Genomic DNA, 21,377 nt, shown 5'->3' on the forward strand with positions numbered 1-21,377 from the left:
TCTTATTTATCAAATATTATATCTCATTGCATTACTAACATGGGAAGGTCTAAAGGATTTGGTAATTAGGCATATTAGGGCACAAAAGTATCTCTTTTATAAAGGTAATCACAAGTTCTGTTCTGAAAATTTTTGGAATGTATTCTTTGATTGTCTTTTAACCTGAAACACTTTTCATTTTTGTATTATATCTCCTTAATGTATTATCTGTTGTATATATTGTGAATGATATGGGCAATGTATAGTTGTATATAGTTTTTGTTGATGTTTGTACAGTGTTCTTCTGTGGTTTGTATTGTTTGTCTATAAGATAATAAAATAAAAAGATTTTCAAAAAAAAAAAAAAAAGAACTGCTGCTAATTTTGTAGATAGACATTTATCAAATTAATATACAAAGCAGAACAAAGCAAAGTTTACTATAATCATTGCACTTATACACCTCCTGCTAATCCACTTCAATCTGAAAGCAAAATGGTCCTCACTATCTACAAACCACAATGGTCAGCAGGAGCCCCTCTCTATTCCAGATACATAGCCCACCCCTGGAACTCTATCCCCTCATCCCTTAAATATACCAACAACCTTTCCAATTTCAAGACAAATCTGAGAAAAAACATCTATCTGACACCTGGAACAGTACATGCACAACACAAAATATGCATGACCACCTACTCATGATAACTTTTGCCTTTCCCACTTTGAATTGCTAATACCTCCATGCCTTAGCAGGTAGTAATGGACTAGCATCAAAAGAAGCTCTCACTTTACTACTGACTTACTACTAATATATGCTGTTCTACATCTTCAGCTGACAGTTACTACAATTTATTTTCCGCTGTCATGTCCTTCTACAACATTCTCATCTTTGTAATAAAAATCTACTCTCTCTCTCTCTCTGTGCCCTTAATTTTCCCTGCTGCTCATTACTCCTCCTCATGTCATATTCCTTTGTCTATTTAGGCATCAGAATACTCTATTATTTTTCACCTCCATATATTATTAGAAATATAATCAATATTTCGAATAACTATGTATTAGTTTACTTGACGTATGTTATCCAATTCTGCAGTGTGTTTTGCTACTTGCGTTACATATTGCATTCTTGACTGCAATTTATCGTAGCAATATTTCTGTAAATGTATTTCAATTAGGTTGTGTTTTTATCTGTCATGGGGATTTATCCCCTTCTATGTAATTGCTTATCAGCTACTGTACATTTTTTTTATTTCTGTTTTTGTGGAGCCATTATCCCCAGCTCACTGTAAAATACTTAATCTGTTGCTGGGCATTTCTACTGTGGTATATAATTACTCACCTAGTGTTTAAATGTTTTTGAACCTATTGTGGAGCTTTACTCCCCAGGCCTCCACTGAAAATGGGCTATTGGTTTCTTTATGAGACAGGTTATATCTGGCAAACAAATGTAACAGTTTAGAACATATAACTATAGCACATACAATTTAAAAGCATAACTGTCACAAAATATTTAATTTCAAAGCATATTTCATCATCTTGTAACTATTTTTATAAATGAGTGTACCAACTTGCTTAAAAATAGAGTGCACTATGAATTGCATTTGCATTTCTAAAATGAGTACATTAAATTGAAAAGTTAACATTAGCTTTTAATGTTTAAATGAATAACAAAAAAGGCTCTGTTGGTCTAGCATTTTCAGTGTGAAAAAAGTAGGGACATCTTTGTTTCTTAAAAAAAGGATGACTACATTGTTTAATAACGACTCTCACAACCCTCTCACTCCTAACCCAATGCATCTGTCACGTCTGAAGAACTGTGATTTTTTAGTGCCCTGCAAATGTTTACATGGATCCCACTAAGGCTTTCTTGCTTTGTCACCTGGCTTCTGATGTGCAAAGCATTGAATGAAGTTCAGACAGGATACACTGTACTCTGTAGACTGGCAACATACATTTCCTGTGCTGATTGCTCTCTTGCCATCAGTGTATAAGCAATGCATTATTTTTATATGTGATCCTGATAGGTGCAGTTGTGTGTTCAAACTGTTCTGTAACTAGATCAATGCATTCTACAGAGAAAATAAGCACATTCGTGGACAGACTGCAGATAACGTTTTACAAACTGTCAGCTGTTGCAACACATTCACCAAATAAATGGAAAATAAATGTCACCAACAGTTTGTGCATTTTATCTGAGAAATTCTGTTCATGTTACAGTACTTGCCCATTAAAATATAGCCTTTTATTCTATAAATGCATACAAAGTAGAAGGCTAGACTGAATATTTCTTGTTATTTTGAAGGATTCCTACTTAGCTATCTTAACATCTAGAATTCTAAACACAGTAGAAGTCTGTAAAGGACTCAGTGGTCTCAAAACAATCCATTTTAAGCTTGTATTAATTAGAATCCTGTCAGTGTGATAAAAAAAAAATGACAAACACCAACAGGTCAAACAGATGAAGTGCAGTCTAATGCTTGTTATACAATGATCCTACGGTGCTCTGCAAAACTGAAACTTTAAGGAAAGCAACGTAAAGATGAAAAAAGCATATGAAAAGCTTCAGCATGGTTTGCTGTAAATCTTTAGCAAGATATATGCAAGAAGCTATTCGCTAGTATTGAACATTGCTTTCTCAGCTTCTTATCAATAAAAGTACAAAAATAATTAATGTAATCTATCTCGTAAGGAATAACAGCTTCAAGTCTGACATACAGCTTACTGCATTATAATTGATTTATTTATTTATTTATTGACATTTGTTGACCGGGTTAGTCCAACTGGGATTTTGTCCCATTTTCAGTGGAGACCCGAGGAGAAAGGCTCCAGATAGTACAATAAAAAAAACACTACAGTAGTATACAAGCACAGCAAACAATAGAAATAAAACTAGTCATTACAATAATAAAACAATAAACAAAACAACATTAACAATAGTTAAATGACAGCACAAGGTTTTTTTTTTGATGCTATGTAACTGAACTAGTGGGGATAGAGTTCAGAAGTATGACAAGGATAGATGGAGCGATTCCAATGTGGGGGGAGGAAAGAATTATATAGGGTCATAGCAGGGGCAAATTCTGGAATTGAGTAAATGAGTCTTTAGTTTTGTTTTAAATAGTGGGGTGTGAGAGACTGAGCGAATGTCAAGGGGTAGTTTGTTCCAGGCTTGGGCCACAGAGTGTTTGTAGAGTAGCTTACCTACTGACTTATTTGGGTGGTAAATATCAAGCAATTGTTGATTAGCGGTGCGGAGGGGTCGAGATGGGGTGTAGACAGAGACAAGGAGAGATAAGGATCGACAGTAGGATGGTTTAAAGAGCATAGAGTGCAACATGTGAAATTGATAGAGATGCCTAGTTGCCTCGTGGTTTTGTCGTCTTTTCAGGCTTGTTGGCTGTTGGTGAAGCACCCACCAAGAGGAGAAAATGCTGAGAGAAGGGAGCCACTTTTGAGATTTTAAGTATTTTTTCTCTGTTTATTTGCTAAGTTTTTCTGCATAGCTGCCTAGTTTGAGCATTTTCTGGCTTGTTAAACTTGATTTCTGCATTAGTAGCTGTATTTAGAGCACAACCAAAAGTTGTTTACTGAATTTCCTGTTTGCACTTAATTTTAAATCGTTTTTTTCTCAAAACTTGCATATTTTCTGTCCTTGACCTAGCACTCTTGTGTGGGGTCATTTACTGCACTGTTATAACTTGATATTACCTGTGAACCTCTGCTATCTCTGAAAACAAAAACAAAAAAAAAATCTTGCTTTTTTCACACTTTTCTGAGATTTAAAAAAGTTCAGTTACAGGCTTGCTGTTTCCTGAACTGTTTGTAAGTTTCTGTGAGGCCATTTTTGCTTGGGCTAAAGGAAAGTCTCTCTGTTGATCAGTGGCAGTGAATAACATTGAGCAGCTTCCTGCCCCTGTAGGAGTGGTTAGTGACTTGAAACTGTAGTTTTATTGGCCAACAGGGTCATTTCCAAAACTCCTTCATCTTCCTCTCTTAAAACCTAGTTGCCTCGTGGTTTTGGCATCTTTTCAGGCTTGTTGGCTGTTGGTGAAGCACCCACCAAGAGGAGAAAATGCTGAGAGAAGAAGGGAGCCACTTTTGAGATTTTAAGTATTTTTTCTCTGTTTATTTGCTAAGTTTTTCTGCATAGCTGCCTAGTTTGAGCATTTTCTGGCTTGTTAAACTTGATTTCTGCATTAGTAGCTGTATTTAGAGCACAACCAAAAGTTGTTTACTGAATTTCCTGTTTGCACTTAATTTTAAATCGTTTTTTTTCTCAAAACTTGCATATTTTCTGTCCTTGACCTAGCACTCTTGTGTGGGGTCATTTACTGCACTGTTATAACTTGATATTACCTGTGAACCTCTGCTATCTCTGAAAAAAACAAAAACAAAAAAAAAATCTTGCTTTTTTCCCACTTTTCTGAGATTTAAAAAAGTTCAGTTACAGGCTTGCTGAACTGTTTGTAAGCTTCTGTGAGGCCATTTTTGCTTGGGCTAAAGGAAAGTCTCTCTGTTGATCAGTGGCAGTGAATAACATTGAGCAGCTTCCCTGCCCCCGTAGGAGTGGTTACTGACTTGAAACTGTAGTTTTATTGTCCGTTTTGGGTCTATTCCTGCTTCTTTCCAGCCCCTGCTATCAAGCACACCTTAACGTGCTTTAGCGCGATTTAGCGCGGAGTTGCCACTAGAGCAGCATCGGGCAGCGCCGGTTTAACAAGGTTAAACTTTTTCTGGCTCCATAAAGTCTGTTCTTCAATTTTTCCCTTAGAACTGCTCTGTTAGGAACCTAAACAGTTTACACCTTCACTAAAAAGCGCAGCACTTGTTCCTAATTGCTTTTTCTTCTCAAAAAGCTCAGCACTTGTCTTAGAAGCATATCCCTTGTCTTATAAGCATTTTCTTTGCAGGTCAAGCACTCCTATATTATACAAATCCCTCACTTGCAAAACCCCCCAGGAGTGCCCACTTCCCTGCTAAGCCCTCTACTTTTCTGTCTCATACCAACTCATAATTCTTTCTAGCATGTCGAAGAGTCAGATGCTGGCGTCCTCGCCTGCCCAGTTGGTGAATCTGGGAATTCTGAGGCAATGTTACAATTGCCTCATGTACACGGACAACCCTCTCCTCCTCCCACATAACACTAACACTTGCGAGAGATGCAGCTATTTAGCCAAACTGGAGGCTGAGCTCTCTCAACTCAGGACTGGCAAGACCAGGCAGGAGGAGAAGGCAACTACACACACCACAATACAAGTCTCACATAACTCAACCACACCACTGAATCAAACACATAAACACACTAAGACATACTCGGAGGCTCTGAGTAAAAATTTACCTAAACAGCAAAGGCCTCCAAAGCAGACACCCAAGCAACTGCAAACTCAAGACACCACACAAACAACACATACAAAACAAAATCAGTGTGCAAAGCAGTCACTGCCCTTAAGGCCAAATACAACACCAAACATACTTGTCATAGGTGACTCCATAGTCAGACACACTGACGTCCCACTCACAAGGCTGAACAAGGAGAAGGTCACGGTAAGCTGCCTATCGGGCGCTAGAATCCGCCACATAACACAAGCACTCAGGTCACTCCACGGCAAGTACAAGTATGACACAGTTATTGTCCATGCTGGTGTGAACGACCTGAGACGTACCTCCCTGGACTACATGAAAAGAGACATAGAGGAGCTCTCTGATTATGTAGCCCAGGCAGGTATGACCCTGACCCTGAGCAGTATCCTTCCTTCGCCACGAATGATGCCACAATATAGTGACAAGATGATCAGCTTTAACAATTGGCTTAATTTCTGGTGTCATTCAAAGGGGATCCAGTGTCTGTCTGCTTGGGATGACATGCTTGACAAGCCACGCTGCTTCGCAAGGGACGGCTTGCACCTGTCACCCCTGGGATTCCGGATATTGGTTAAGGCTCTTGCCACCCCCATAGTGCCTTTTTTAGGCAAGGCTCAAATTCTAAACCTACCACCCTAGAAAACAAAAACGGGAAGAAACTAAGGGTAATGCTGCTCAATGCCAGAAGTCTAAATCTCAAAATGCACGCACTCAAGGCCCTTCTCAGTATGGAGAACATCGATGTCTGTGCTGTGACTGAAACCTGGTTCAAGGCTCCTGAGAGCACCCCAGCACTATCAGGTTTTACCTCATATCATGCGTTCCGGCCCCAAAACCCGGACCATACCACAAAAGGAGGGGGCGTATCCATATTCATCAAGGATACCCACACCTCCAGGTTGGTGGCTATGCAGGAAGCATCGGAAACCATCCAGGTGCAATTAAACATAGGCAAAACTGCTCTACAATTTGTAGCATGCTACAGGCCACCCTCTCAAACTCAGGAAACCCACACAGCCTTCCTGAAGACACTGGAGGGTATAAATGTATCACCAAACACCATCATATTGGGTGACTTCAACTACCCAAATATAGACTGGGAACATTACTCAAGCCCCAACTTTCTAGCCCAAAGGTTCCTGGAGTTCATAAATTCAAATGCCATGGAACAACTAGTCACCGTCCCCACAAGAGGAGAAAATATACTAGATCTCATCATCACAAACATGGGGACAAAATGCTCCACACCGGAAGTATATCCCTCTTGGTGAGATCAGATCTTAAACTAATCTCACTAGAAATCCACATCCTGCCCCCACCCCAAACAAAAAAGACCACAGTGAAGAACTTCTCTAAAGCAAACTTCACACTACTCAAGACAGGTGTGGTATCCTTCAAGGCCCCCGAGCCAATGGAAACCACAACCCAAGCTGCGGAAGCCCTTACAAATGCCTTCTATGAACACCTTCAGGACTGCATGGATCAGGCAATCCCAAATAAAACCAAGACTCTTTCCACCAAGGGCAAACGTCCAGTCTGGTGGACCCCAGCCATAAACAAACTTTACAATAACAGGAGAAAGCTATTACATGATAGAGCAAAATCCCAAAAAGGGAAGGCATCTTTGATCAGTACTAGCAAGAAACTACAATCCCTCATAAAATCATCCAAGGCCAACTTTGAGAAAAAAATTGCCATAGATTCAAAAGACAATCATAAGGCCTTCTTCAGCTATGTCAGAAACCTGGGTGGAAACTGCCAGATATGCTCAGAATTAGTCCAAAATGATACAAAAATCACTGAACCCACAGACATTGCCAACATACTGGCAGACAGGTTCAGCGCAAACTTCACCCCCTCTCCCCCCCAAAAGGAGAGATAACTATCCCAACAGAGTGTAGCCTCCCAGACATCTCAAATGCGCAGGTGAAAGCTGCTCTCTCTAAAGCTAAAAACACAGCATCAATGGGACCGGATGGTGTCCCCGGCTGTGTGCTACATGAACTCAATGAAGAACTAAACCCGCACATAAGGCAGCTGTTTAATCTTAGCCTTACCACAGGATATGTGCCCAAGGAGTGGCATACGGCAACTGTGGTCCTACTCCACAAAGGCGGTGCCTCTACGGACCCTGGTAATTACCGCCCCATAAGCTTAACAAGCCTGGTCTGCAAAGCTATGGAGAGGATCATAATGGAACTCATAAACAAGGACATAGGGGATTTGCAGACCTTGGACCCAACCCAGTTTGGCTTTGTCAAGGGCAGATCTTGCCTTTTGAACTTGGTCGACTTCTTCGAAACAGTTACCAAGGCCATTGATGAAGGAAAGGCAGTCCATACAGCCTATCTTGACCTTGAAAAAGCTTTCGACACAATACCCCACTCGGGTATCATAGAGAAACTTACCAGCTTAAATGTAAACCCATATGTCACAAGATGGGTTGCAAACTGGCTAAAGGACAGAACCCACGGGGTTAGAGTTGCTGGAGCCATGTCAGACTCCAAGCCGGTTACAAGTGGTGTCCCACAGGGCTCAGTCCTTGGCCCCCTATTGTTCGGCATCTACTTCTCAGAAGTACAGGCAAACATAGGAGGACTATGGCTGACAAAGTTTGTGGATGACTGCAAACTGGGTGCCATAGTGGATAGTACATCGGACACAGACATCTTTCAGAGGGGTCTCACAGAAACTGATAGCTGGTGCCAGAGCCATGGCCTGAAGTTAAACGCAAAAAAGTGTATAGTCATACCCTTCGGGAAAAACAAGGTAACCCCAAGCTCCCATATAGGTGGCAACCCACTAAGCACAGAAGAGGTTATCAGAGACCTGGGTACCCAGGTTGACAGTGGCCTCTCGTTTGACACTCACGTTGCTAAAGTGGTTCGAAAGACCTTCTACATTGCCCATCTGATCATGAAGGGATTCACTTATCAGACCAATGATCGAGTACAATGCCCCATTCGGGATGTATCTCACCCGACACCTGCAGCAATTGGAGAGACCCCAAAAGTTCCTCACCAAAAGGATAAAGGGACTCCAAAACCTGTCATATACTGCCAGACTGAAGAAACTCCAACTCTATTCAGTTGCATACCGTCTGCTCAGAGGTGACCTGTGCCTGACATACAAGGCCATGACCAACCCGGAATTAATGGACATGCTCCACCTCAAAAAATCCAAATCCACCGGAACCACTAGAGCAAGTGACTTAAACCTTAGCACGGATATAAATAGGACATGCTGGAGGGATAGATTTATCACCCAGAGACTCCCCATGCTGTGGAATAAAATCCCGGTCCATGTGAGGCAGAGCACCTCGCTGGCTCTGTTCAAGAGAAATCTTGACCGGTGGATGGGAGATCGTAGGTTTACCCCGGGAATCATCTCTGTGTCACTGCTGGACAGAGGCGCAACAAACTAATGGGCACATTCTTTCTAACATAAGAGGTGGCGTAAGCCACATAACTTTGGGCTAGGCTTATAAATGCCTTAGGGCAGATAGCCTAGTATAAACCTATGAACCTATGAACCTATGTAGTAGTTGTGGGAGTTCTAGCCATTGTAGAGACTTCAAAGCAATACAGTGGTGTGTGTTGTTTGGGGAGTTGGTGATGAATCTGGCTATTTTGTGGTAGGATTGTTGGAGTTTATTCAGGGTAGTTTTTTGGATATTTGTGAGAACTGGATCAGCATAGATGAGTGAGGGGAGGAGGAGTGCTTGTCCTAGGGTGAGTCTAGCTTCGGAACTGAGATATTTTTTGCTTTGGTATAATAGACCTAATTTCTGATGTGTTTTCTTTATACATTGCTGTATGTGTTATTGAATTTTAATTCGTCGTCGATAATGACTCCAAGGAGTTTTGTGTGGGTGTCAGGCAGGATAGCTGTGTTATTGCAAGACTTAATGGCAAAGGAGGATTTATGATGATTAAGAGAGTGGAGTAGGAAGAGTAAGAGTTTGGTTTTAGTAGGATTGAGAATCATTAAGTTCTCTGAAAGCCATTGTTCAGTGGAAAGTAGAGCTGTTTGGGTTAGGGAGTGTAGGTCGGAGATGTTGTTGGCTGTAGAAATGATTGTGGAGTCGTCTGCATATTGTATAAGTGAGGACTGATGGCATGAGGTGAACAGGTCACTGGTGAAGATGTTGAATAAGAGGGGACCCAAGATGGAACCTTGTGGAACACCAGTAGAGAGAGATAAGAAAGGAGAAGGGGAAGAGAGCCATTTAACTGATTGTTTGCGTTCAGACAGATAGCTAGCAAACCAGTTGAGGGTGGAGGTGGAGAGGTGAAAGTTAGTGAGTTTAGATAGTACTAGTGGATGAGACACTGTATCAAAAGCTTTGGAGAGGTCAAGAAAGAGACAGGAAGTAAGTTTATTGTTGTCCAGAGATTCTGCAATGGTGTGAGTGAAGGAGAGTAGAGCAGTAGTTGTGCTGTGACAGGGGCGAAAGCCATGTTGGGTAGGGGTGAATACGTTTTGATTGAGAAGGTGATCCAAACGTTGAGTGTGGATGCATTTTTCTAGTATCTTAGATAGTGGGGACAGAATGGCAATGGGTCGGTAGTTTGAAGGGTCAGTGGAGTTACCTCCTTTGTGGAGAGGGATAGTGTAGAAGGATTTCCAAAGGGTAGGAACAGTAGATTCTTGCATAGATCTAATTATTAATATTGTTACTGGGTAGGCGATAGAGTCAGCTGCGAGTTTAAGGAAGGTCGGAGGTAATTTGTCAGTGGAGGGGGAGCATGGTTTGAGTTTGAGCAGTAGAGATTTGATGTAGGAAATGGCAAACACCAACAGGTCAGACATAATGGAAAACATTCCCTCGTTCTGATTAATATTTTGACTTCATTTCAGATATAAAAATTGATGTATTTCAGGCATTCAATTTAGATCCTTGTTCAAAGGGAAATCTATTTAAAAAGTCAAATATTTTCCCACTTTTTGGCAAGGCGTCAGGATTCCCACTCATTGCAGTTCTCCTTTACATTGCTAGTACCCATGAAACTGAATTTGTAATTGTTGTTATACACTGTTTTTAGCATGTTTAAGCAAAGCATTTCAGTAAGATTTTTAGTTCCCAGTGATATTGTGAATCACCCTACACTGTGAACTACACAGGAGCAGATTGCTAAGTGCACCACATATATACAGCTAATAAGCCTCAAAAATGTATACAGGCCTGACTATGGCCCCGATAACCTGGGACTAATTAATGCCTCCAGCTTTGTTAGAGCCAGTCAAGATAGGAGGGGAGTGGATGGGCTGATGCCAACTTGTTCATCCTTTAGGGGAAGAAGTCTGAAATATGTGGCTGATACCAACTTGTCCATCATTTGGGGGAGGAAGCCTGAATCACTGTAATATCTACACCTACTACAGAGACAAGTCCACAGTGTAGATCCTAGCATGTGTATGTACCTTTAAGAATCATTTTCAGATGTAGGCATGTATATATAAATACAGAGCATGTGCAGGCAGCAGTGCCATTTAGACAGAATAGCCAATTCTGATGTGTTGGTGTGTAATAAAGCTGCTTAAACTGAAACCACCGATGTTCATCTGTTTTATCCTGACCAGACGAGCGACACACAGTATGCAGCAGGAATAATTATGTTAATTAAAAGAGCATGTGAGTGAGAAGTGTAGGCTGGTGCAACAGAACATACCATGGGAGGGACATTAAGAATGTTACTAGAAGGAGAAAGGAAGAATAACGTAGCTCAAGGTAGATAATATGACTGGATGAGAGGCAATGACATTTGGCTGATGAGAGGAGATGGGCCTTAGTTGAGCCCCAATTTTAGGGTATGATGGGATGTCCTTTATTTGTGGAAGAATACTTTCCCAGAATTGTGGACCCAGTATAGGCAAGCAATGATCAATACAGAGGAGTTTAGTTTTGGTGGGTTGCAGTGTGGGTGCAGAGTAGTTGTGATTTCTGAAGCTGTTAAAAAAAGGCTGTCTAATTAGTTTAGTGGCTGGGGAGAGAAAGTCTGGTTGACTAGGACTTTAAATAGAGGTGATCTTAGGAGAAGTTCAACCCTTATTTGATAAGGGAGCCATTTTACATTTCCATTGTTTTACAGTCATCGTATTTAGGGAACTGGGTAATAAATCTACAAATTTTGTTTAGTTATTATTTGAATGTGTATGGAATTTGTTTTTGATATTGAGGCTATGAGGGGAGGCTGTATTTGAGTTGAGGGAATAGAATGCCTATGGCTGTTCTAGAAGTTTTATTGAGAAAAGAAAGAGATTATATTGGCCCATAATATGATAGAGTTAAGATTTCCCTTCCATAGTTCAGATAGAAGGAGAAGTGAAGGGAGGGCCCAAACTAAATGACAAGATCCTCAGTGACCCAAATCTGTCCACTCAGGATACTATTGATGAATTCTATGATATTTCTAACATCTACATTCATGAATATATTCTAGCAGGATTCTAGTATGCAGGTAATTTTAAATTCAACAAAAACATTTGGTGGAATCTCAGTGGAAGAGTTCCTACTTAACTTTGAAAAATAATTTAAAAACAAGTCTAGATTAAATAAAACTCAGATACTGGTCAGTTTTCTGATAAAAAACATTCTGGTATATGAATTCAGCTTGGCTCCAAGCCTTAAAGCTATAATAAGGAATTATTTAATTATATCATAAAACTAAAATGCAAAAGTTGTTAATGTAGCATGTTAACAAGCAGTGTAACAATCACTTAGCCATAGAACATAATGAATCTGGCTGCAGAAAAAATTCAGTGTTTACAATAAGAAAATACATGTCACAGTGCTAAACAAAGAGCATTGTCTGTCATACAACTACGTACATGCTACAACAAGCAAAGTTCAGCCTTCATGAGACCAGACAACATACCTGGTAGTTTCTAGTACATCTTACTAACCCCCTGTCAATCATGTTAAAACATTAGCATGTAGACACATCCCTGACCTGTGATGACATGTTGCAATGTATTAATTCATGGGTGGGGGGGGGGGGGGTGATTGGCTCCAAAAAATTAGCTTGACCAGTGCTATAAAGAAAATTATCCAATTCAACTCAGGGATGTTCTGTTAGATACAGAACAATATGGGCTAGTTAAGGTGAATTCTTGCCTCTTGAATCTTTCAGCATTCTTTGAAGTGATAGAAGCATTTAATGAAGGGCTGGCATTGCATACAAATTATCTTGACTTTGCTAAGGAATTCATCTCTATTCCACATAAGAGAATCTTAACAAACAAAATCATTAAATGTCGATCTCTGTGTATTTAAGTGACTAGAACAATTATGAAGCAATAAGACCCAACAAGTCAGTGGAGTGGTTACTTATTTATCTCAACATGGTCTGCCACTGGGGTACCAAAAGGTTTTTTTTTTTCTGGGGCCATTCCCCTTTGGACAAGTTTTTTCTGATAGAGTGTACTATGGCATGTGGATAACCAAATATTCTGATTTTCAAAGTGGGCAATATAAAAAAAAAATCAATAAAATATGACAACTTCTCCAAGAGGGTTACAGGGGCATGTCCTGTCCTTCAAGGTGGTGGCAACATAATCTGGCTACTATCCTGTCAGAATTCAATTCTATGAAGAAATTTGTGGATTTTTCAGCTACAGAAAAGAAGGAAAAAGATAAGGATGTAGCCATTTTCATTACCTCTCAACTGTCCAGATTTTTGTAGAATGTCAAGATTTTAGGCTCATACTTTTGGTCCTTTTCTAATACAATTTGTGGCTTTCTGGTAGATCACTGAGGACTGAAATCATTAAATAATGACAGACATTTGGATTTCAGGCTTCATATCCTTCAGAAAATGCATGCTAATGTTATTCTAGTAACTTTCCAAGTTTATAAGAGTAATACTTAAAATCTTTCCCTATTTTGGGGCCATTGTCTGCCCCATTATTTTTGGCTCTGTCCAGATTTCTTGTGCTAATAGGTTGAAAGGTATAATTTTCAAGGATGCTAGAAAATGAACTTACAGAAATGGAATGGGACGAAAATAGAAGACATGCAGAAAATTCAAAGGTTCTTCAGTTCCTATTGAATTGTCGACAACTTAAGTTAAGTTGTCGAATGCTTAATCATCAACACCTAAGTGTCGAACACTTACAATAGCGAACGGCCACATCATCGAATTCTTTCCTCTGGAAAGAATTTGCGTAGCTGTTATCAGGGATTTGCCCTTTCCCCAATGTAGAGCGATCTCAGAATTGGTATATTTAGTTAGGAGAGGTGTGGGGGTGCAGCCCCCCACATGGGGGGGTATAAGCCCCCATTATGTTTGGGTGTGTTTGTTTATTTTGTTTACAGACAGCCACCTGAATTCTTTCCAAAGGAAAGAATTAGATGATGTGGCCATTCACTGTTGTTAGCTTTTGACGCTTAGGTGTTGATGTTTTAGGATTTGACAACCTAAGCTGCCGATGTTATGATGTAGATGCATTTCTTCACAGTCAGCTTGGCGGGAAAAGAATAAAACAGGACTTCAGATAAAACAAAGCTCATAATGGGAATACATGTCTCTTACCTGAACCATCTAAGGACTTAAAATGCTGTTATTTTGCCACCAGGAGCAAAACAAAGTCACAATGGAGAGAAAAAAATATTCCCCAACTTCAAGAGAAGCCCTAGTGAAATGTAAAATGGTATAGCAGTGATATGACATCAGAAAGCAGACATTCTCCAAATATCATAAGAAATTAAAAAATAAATAAATAAATAAAAAAGAAAAAGAAAACTTGTGGTATGGTGGTATGATTTTTTTCAGTAAACTCAGAAGATTTTGATGATTATTGTTTAGACAGTATATAAGTTATTAAAACTTTATGCTACTTATGAGGAAACAAGGAATAGAAATAACAGGTGGGTAAAACAGAAAATAGACTATACATATGTAAAATTTACTTGAAATGTCTTATTTTTATATAAAGTTAAGTATTTTTCACTTCACATATGACTGAAGTATAGGTTTGTGATTGCATTTAAGCATAATATAGTGATTTTTTTGGACCAAATAAATAAATACTACTGTAGATTAATTTAACTTTTTTCTTTGCTCTTTCAAGAAAAGAAGTGGTGTACATCCACGTTTGTGTGTGTGTGTGTGTGTGTGTGTGTGTGTGTGTGTGTGTGTGTGTGTGTGTGTGTGCATGTGCATTTAATAAGGAATTTAATATTCTATAATTTATTTTAAATCCTCATGAAAGAGATTATTAGAGTCTGCTAACATTCTTTCACTTTTTATTTATTAATGGTACCAATTTCTTTAGAAAGTGATTATCTGTAGTATAAATCAATTAGTTACCAGTAGGATACATTTTTCAGGAGATGAAGTTCATTTAAGCTAAATCTCTAGAAACCAGTGATTAATGCTGTGTAAAACTGAAAGTAAGAAGGAATAGCACATTGCTATAATGTAATACAACTTCCAATACATTTAAAGCTTATAGATGAGGTTACTTCACTTTAAATTGTTTAGTCAAAGTCCAGTGATTTAAGTGTTTTATTATTTATAAATCATGTCAGAAAATTAGCTTTAGTTTTAGTGTTAAACACTATGTATTTAGGTTTCATTTTGCAGTGTCTTTAAGCAGAAGAATATAGTTGAAAAGGGCATACATTTGTAAAGTATTTAGCAAGTTAGCATTTCTTAAAATAATTGCACACTCATTATTTTCATGAATGATTTTATTTATGAGAAAACATTCTTGGTGCATTACTTATTGCTTACAATACTGAATGCTTAAACATTACTACAAATGCAGTTTAGTATTTTGTTACAGAACATGCAGAGAATTACATTGTACTTTTGTATATCATGCCCTGCAGAAAAGTGCAGTGCAATATTTTTTGATAAGGTATCACTTTATTTTGTTTGGAGTGTTTGTCTTACAAAATTAGTAAATTGTGAACTGCGGCTTTATAGTCATTTCTTATATTATTTAACAGGCTAGCATTTCTTAAAGTGACAACAGACTCTTTATCTGCATTTTATATATAGTTATGAGAAAACATTATTGTGTTACTTGCTACTTATATGAATATATAAACATTAGTACTGATTCAGTTAAGTACTGTTGTTAGGTCACATTTGGACATTTTTTATTGCACTATTATAAAACTTATTGTATAAAAATGTCCATTGTAGCTTTTGTTGATAAGGGCTGCACCTTATTATGTTTGTCGTGTTAGTGTTACACAATTACATAATGGCAAACTGCAATTCTAGTCTTATTTTTCTATTATTTATTAAGTTAGCATTTATTGAAGGCACAGTAAGTTTCACATATTATATCTATATGAAGGCACAGTAAATTTCACATATTATATGTATACAAGAAAATGTATACAGCTTGCTGCTTATAATACTGAATCTTTAGACACTGTTACTGAAAAAGGTTAATATTGCTATTATAGAACATATACCCTGGGATTCATTACCAATCACATGTACTTTGCATTAAGCCCACATGATGAAGTGCGTTTGTGCAAACAGCAGCAGCAATTGAATTGCTGTTCATCAACTGTATACAGTTTTCAGCACCTTTTCATGGCCAGCAGACAAGTTGACAGCCACAGAAAGGTGCAGCGAAGCTTAAACACACAAATGTAAACAATAGGCAAATGTAGTAAGGGAGCACACATGGACAGCTTATACAAAGTAAGGGCAATTTGATTGGAAAAATTAAGATGCAGGGGAAGTACAATGAGATTTCTGCAAAAATAAGTACGAGGGGAGGGTAAATGGGTAAAATCTACTCAGAGAATACAGTTGAATGTGCTTCAGTCACAAAGAACATTTTAACATAAATATTTCCATGTTGATATAATAATAATTAATCCTGTTCATAATTCTTGACCCATGCACATAAAAATGGACATGCTGACAAAGCATATGAGAGGGACACAAAGCAACAGTGTAACAAAGGGAAGTAAATGTGATATAAATGTTAATAAAATGAGGTGAGATAACAGTTATCAAAGACAATATATTTGCACAGACTGCAGTTATTGTATATGAAATGCATGTATATGGAATTTACATGTGCTAACCAACAGAAATGCTGTATTCTCCATGTCATCATGTACAAACAAAAAGAAATGAATGCTACAGGTGTTGAGTCATGCACATCAGAAAGGGCATATTGTTGTCATTTGTTGTCATTGGCAGCCATAGAAAGGGGGTATATTACCTTTAAACGTGCATTAGACAAACGTGTTGTATATTCGTGTAAATCTTAAACATTAATATAATAACACTGAAAATACATAAGTGACAAAGGACAACACAGCTCTAATGACACGTCATTAGTTCAAGGTCTCCATTTGTAAATGATACACATCTACTATATGATTATAATGGGCATGCTTACAAGGAATTACAGTGAACATTTCCATAACAGCAAGCAAACAACACAAACACGGGCTCAGGCATACTTTCTGATGCTCTTGCAGCATGCAATACAGTAAGTAATGTTATATAAGCCCTCATGTCCTATAAAGCTCTACACCGTGAAGAAAAGAATTACAGTAATACATAAATGTTTGGATGAAGACATGCAAAACAGAGCATTATTATTTGGAAAATAAGTAATGTCTGTAAGGAACCAATGACATACTAAACATTTGCATCTTGCCAGACTCAAACACATACCAGTACAGACATCAGAAAGCTGTGTACCAACCAGTGATGCCATAGAAATAGGGATAGCATTTGTGACATGTTATAATGGGTATGGATCCATACTTTGGAGCATGAGGCCTTAAAAATATAGCCATCTAACAGTGCAATAACTACTTCCTTTGCCTAAGCCACTCCTGTCTAACACAGTTATCTGAGACATAGATGTTACCAGATTCAAACCCCTGCCTAACATACTACACACTGTACAGAGCTGTGTATTGACATTATCTGCCACAGGAGATAGCAATGGAGCTTGTCACAAATAACTGAAATTAATATGTAAAGTAAGAAAGGACTTTTGATGATAATTTGTACAATATTAATTTGTTAGAATGATGACAAGGAGGTACTGTTGTTAATGTTCGCACAACTGTGAGCAGTCCAGTATTAATGTTTCTTGGCCAAGGAAGCTTTTTCCATTGTTTTGTACATACACTGTCCCAGAATTGAACTATACTGTATCTATGTAGGTATGTTATACAAGTCATTACTGAATGCATGTGCCACAGAAGCATTCAATCCCTGACATTCACAGAACAAATGTTTTACTGCCATGATATCACAAAATGTGTTTATATGTCTTTGTCTTACATATAAATGGATAATAATAACTTGATGCAGTGTTTGTGTAACATGACTAGCGACATGGGTATGAATCACATGTGCCACTGTGGAAGTTTTAGCACAACTGTGACTCTCCACTTATGTGAAGTCATTACACCATACAATTGTGTTGCTAACAATTTATATGAGATAAAAGGGATGGGGAAGGCCTTTCCCACTGTAGTTGTACACATTATAACTGTGGTGGATGTCATCCATGCATAACAGTATAAGGACACATAATGCTTACAGTCAGTCCATGTGGGTTTGGACACGTGACTATGTGATGACAGAAGCTACCTGATATTGTAAAGAATGAATTCACTACATTTTAATTGTTGCTACAATTGTGAGATATTGGGTATTTGAAGGCATGGCATCATGTTATTGCTGCAAGGGATACTTGCATTTATAACTTGTTTAGAAAGCTGTTGCTATATGTCTATTTGTCACACAACACTACCTGTTGCTACTTATACCCAAATACACGTGAAGTGTAATGTAGTTGTCACTGTGATGGGCAACTGGTAATCATGCACAATGTGTAAATAATCACAGATTTGGGCACTTTCCTTACTAAGGCAACAACATACAGAACACTGTCTCATTTCCTCATACCACAGGAGAAGCCTTAGTACTTCTCTTATGAAAACCAGATTTCATGAAATGGCATCATCAGTATCAAATTAAACATTTCTCTATGAAAAATTAGTAGAAGTTCTTGTAATAGGAATCCCTAGCTTTATATGTACATAGCAGATAACTGGTTGACAACATTGTTATCTACATGCAGATTCACAGTCATGCTGACACAATTGACTCTAAGGACTTATGACTGGATTTGAACTATTTAAGATTACCAGGCACACAATATTATATTGTATATTGATATGTTAGCTTACAATTGTGACAGTGCACATATGCATGGATGACATCACCATTGTTTAAAAGGGTGGTGGTTCTCCTAAAATGACAGAAAGTGATTGAAGAGTATAACACCTCTGTACAGCTACATGCATTAGAAGCATTTTCTACACAGCATGACAGAGAAACACACATTCACAGTAGTCACTCATTGCTGGATTCAAACCACCAACCTATTTAGTCTAGAAAGCACAGTATCAACAGCCAACATCACAGGCTAAGTTGTATTCCAACTGTAAGATAGTGGAGTTTTGAAAGCATGATGCAATCATTGTATTGCCAAAACTGAGTTTTGCCTGGGGATACTAGAAATTTATAGAGTAGCCCTTTGCCAGTGAAAACATGTCTCCTAAGTGGAAGTTTTCATAAGGGGTGTTGTCATGGAGCCAATTGTACATGACAGTACACACAGCCACACTTTTTAAACAATGTTGGATTCAAACACCCTCCCTCTATAGTTACAGAACCTACATACTACACTATTAACTGTGAGCACTACAGGCAAAATCTGACTTTTGTAGTAAAAGTGGACATTTATGAAAGGATGACCTCAGTGTGTTGTAGAGATATTTTTGGTAAAAGTGGGATAAGGGAAGTCCTCTCTTGGTGTACATTTTCCTCTGAGTTGAACTTGATACAACACTTCTGTTGATGAAGCTACAAATACCTGACTCTTGACACACACACACACACACACACACACACACACACACACACACACACACACACACACACACACACACACACACACAAACACAAGTTCACCACTGTGAGATGTAAATTCCTACCTGTCTAGTTACACATCCTAAAGGACACAGTATTAACCACAGATGCCACAGAGGAAGTCTGACTTTTAAGTGGACAGTGTGCACTTTTGACAGAAAGGCCTCATTATTGTGTTGCAGAGAAGATGTTGGTATTAAAAATGGGATAAACTGCAGATGAAACTGTTTCTAAAGTTAAATCTGTTTCCTGAGTGAAAGTGGACACATCACAAATGTTTTTGAAGCTTTACTTCTCTGACACTACAACCACAAACAAACATATAAGTTTACCCCTGTCAGATTCAAACCCTCTACCTATCTAGTTACAGAATGTAGAGAACATAGTATTAAATTCACTTTTAGAGTAAGAGAGTGTACTTTTGGCAGGATGATATCATCTGTGTGTTGCAAAGAAGATTTTTGTGTTAAAATTGGGATAAAGTGCAGAGGGAGTTGTGTCCAAAGTTAAAGTTTTGTCTTGAGTGGATGTGGATACAGCACATCTGTTGTTGAAGATTTACTTATCTGACAATACAGCCACACACACACACACACACACACACACACACACACACACACACACACACACACACACACACACACACACACACACAAGTTCATCATTGTCAAATTCAAACCACCTACTTAAGTAGTTACACAATCTAGAAAATACAGTATGAATTGCAAGCAACACAGGAGAAGACTAACTTTAAAGATGTGAAAATGCACATCTGTAAGTATTAAAATGTCATTGTTTTGATGATCAGCTACTGTGCATCACATGTTTTGGAACAAATGCATGTGCTTGGACAGGCCAACATAACAACATGTGCTTGCCCAATGTAACGACATACTTCTCAGATAACATCTACATACTGTTATTCATGTACATTGCATTACTGTGAGTGACATGTACCTGTATGTCAGTATGGTGTTTCAATGGCAATCACAATTGTAAAATAATGTATTGTCAAGTAAGGATTCATAACAGTTAACACCAGGATGATTGCATGCAAATAGTAACCATTTATTGTGTCACTGTCAGTTGCACTGGTTCATACTTAGACAATGTGCATTGGCAATGCAAACAGACACCTCCTAAATATGACAGTGCACTTCTGAATAACACTGATGGATTATGTATGAAAAGGTTATGCAACATTGTAACAAATTTGCAAGTGTAACTGTTGGAGTGCAGACATGCATTAACAGACTGAATTAACTCAGTCAACATCACTGTGGAATCCAGGCATCGTGGTTTCAAAATTCTGTTAACACAAAAGAAGTTGTACAACTTACTCACATAATTCTTTGTTGCAATGTTTTTAAACTCTCTCACAGGAGTGCTCCACTGACAAGCTCATTTGCATGGCTGATGGTAAAGTATTAGCGCATGTGCAATCATATCTTGAGGTGTTGAGCTTAGAATGGGAATTAGCTGTAGTCGGTGTGCTCCATGCTGACCTTTGCATAAATAAGCAGTGTACACATACAACCATGTCTGAATCTGATGGAATACAGAACAGATATGTGTTACAGCCATGGTTCAAATATCATGATTTACACATTCGTCATGACAGTTGCATTTCTTCACTCTTTATATGTTTGATGCAGGTATATTCTGAAACAGATGAGGAACCAAGCATGTTACTGGTGGTGGAAACATGGCTTTTGTAAACAGTATTGAATAAAGGCGGTTTATTTGATGACACAGAAGGGGTGGGAACAAAGAGACATTTGCAGAAAGGAATACACATATAGACAGACATACTGAGAGATTAAGTTATGATTAATTTCTGCACATTTTGTGCTGTGTTGTGTAATTATGCATTTTCTGATCTATATAACTTTGAAAAATTCAAATGTATTTATTTATTTTACATTTGTTTACCGGGGTGGTCCAACTGGGACAGTGCCCATTTTCAGAGGAGGCCCAGGGAGAAAAGCGCCAGTCTAAGCTTGCATACAAATTATAACAAGAAGTAACAGAAATTATAAACAAAATTGACAAAAAAAGAGTGTTAACACATTTACAGGATAAAAATATAAAAACAAAAA

The sequence above is a fragment of the Protopterus annectens genome, chromosome 3.part1 (genome assembly GCF_019279795.1).
Source record: "Protopterus annectens isolate FY-2018-M chromosome 3.part1, PAN1.0, whole genome shotgun sequence".
Lineage (NCBI taxonomy): Eukaryota > Metazoa > Chordata > Ceratodontiformes > Protopteridae > Protopterus > Protopterus annectens.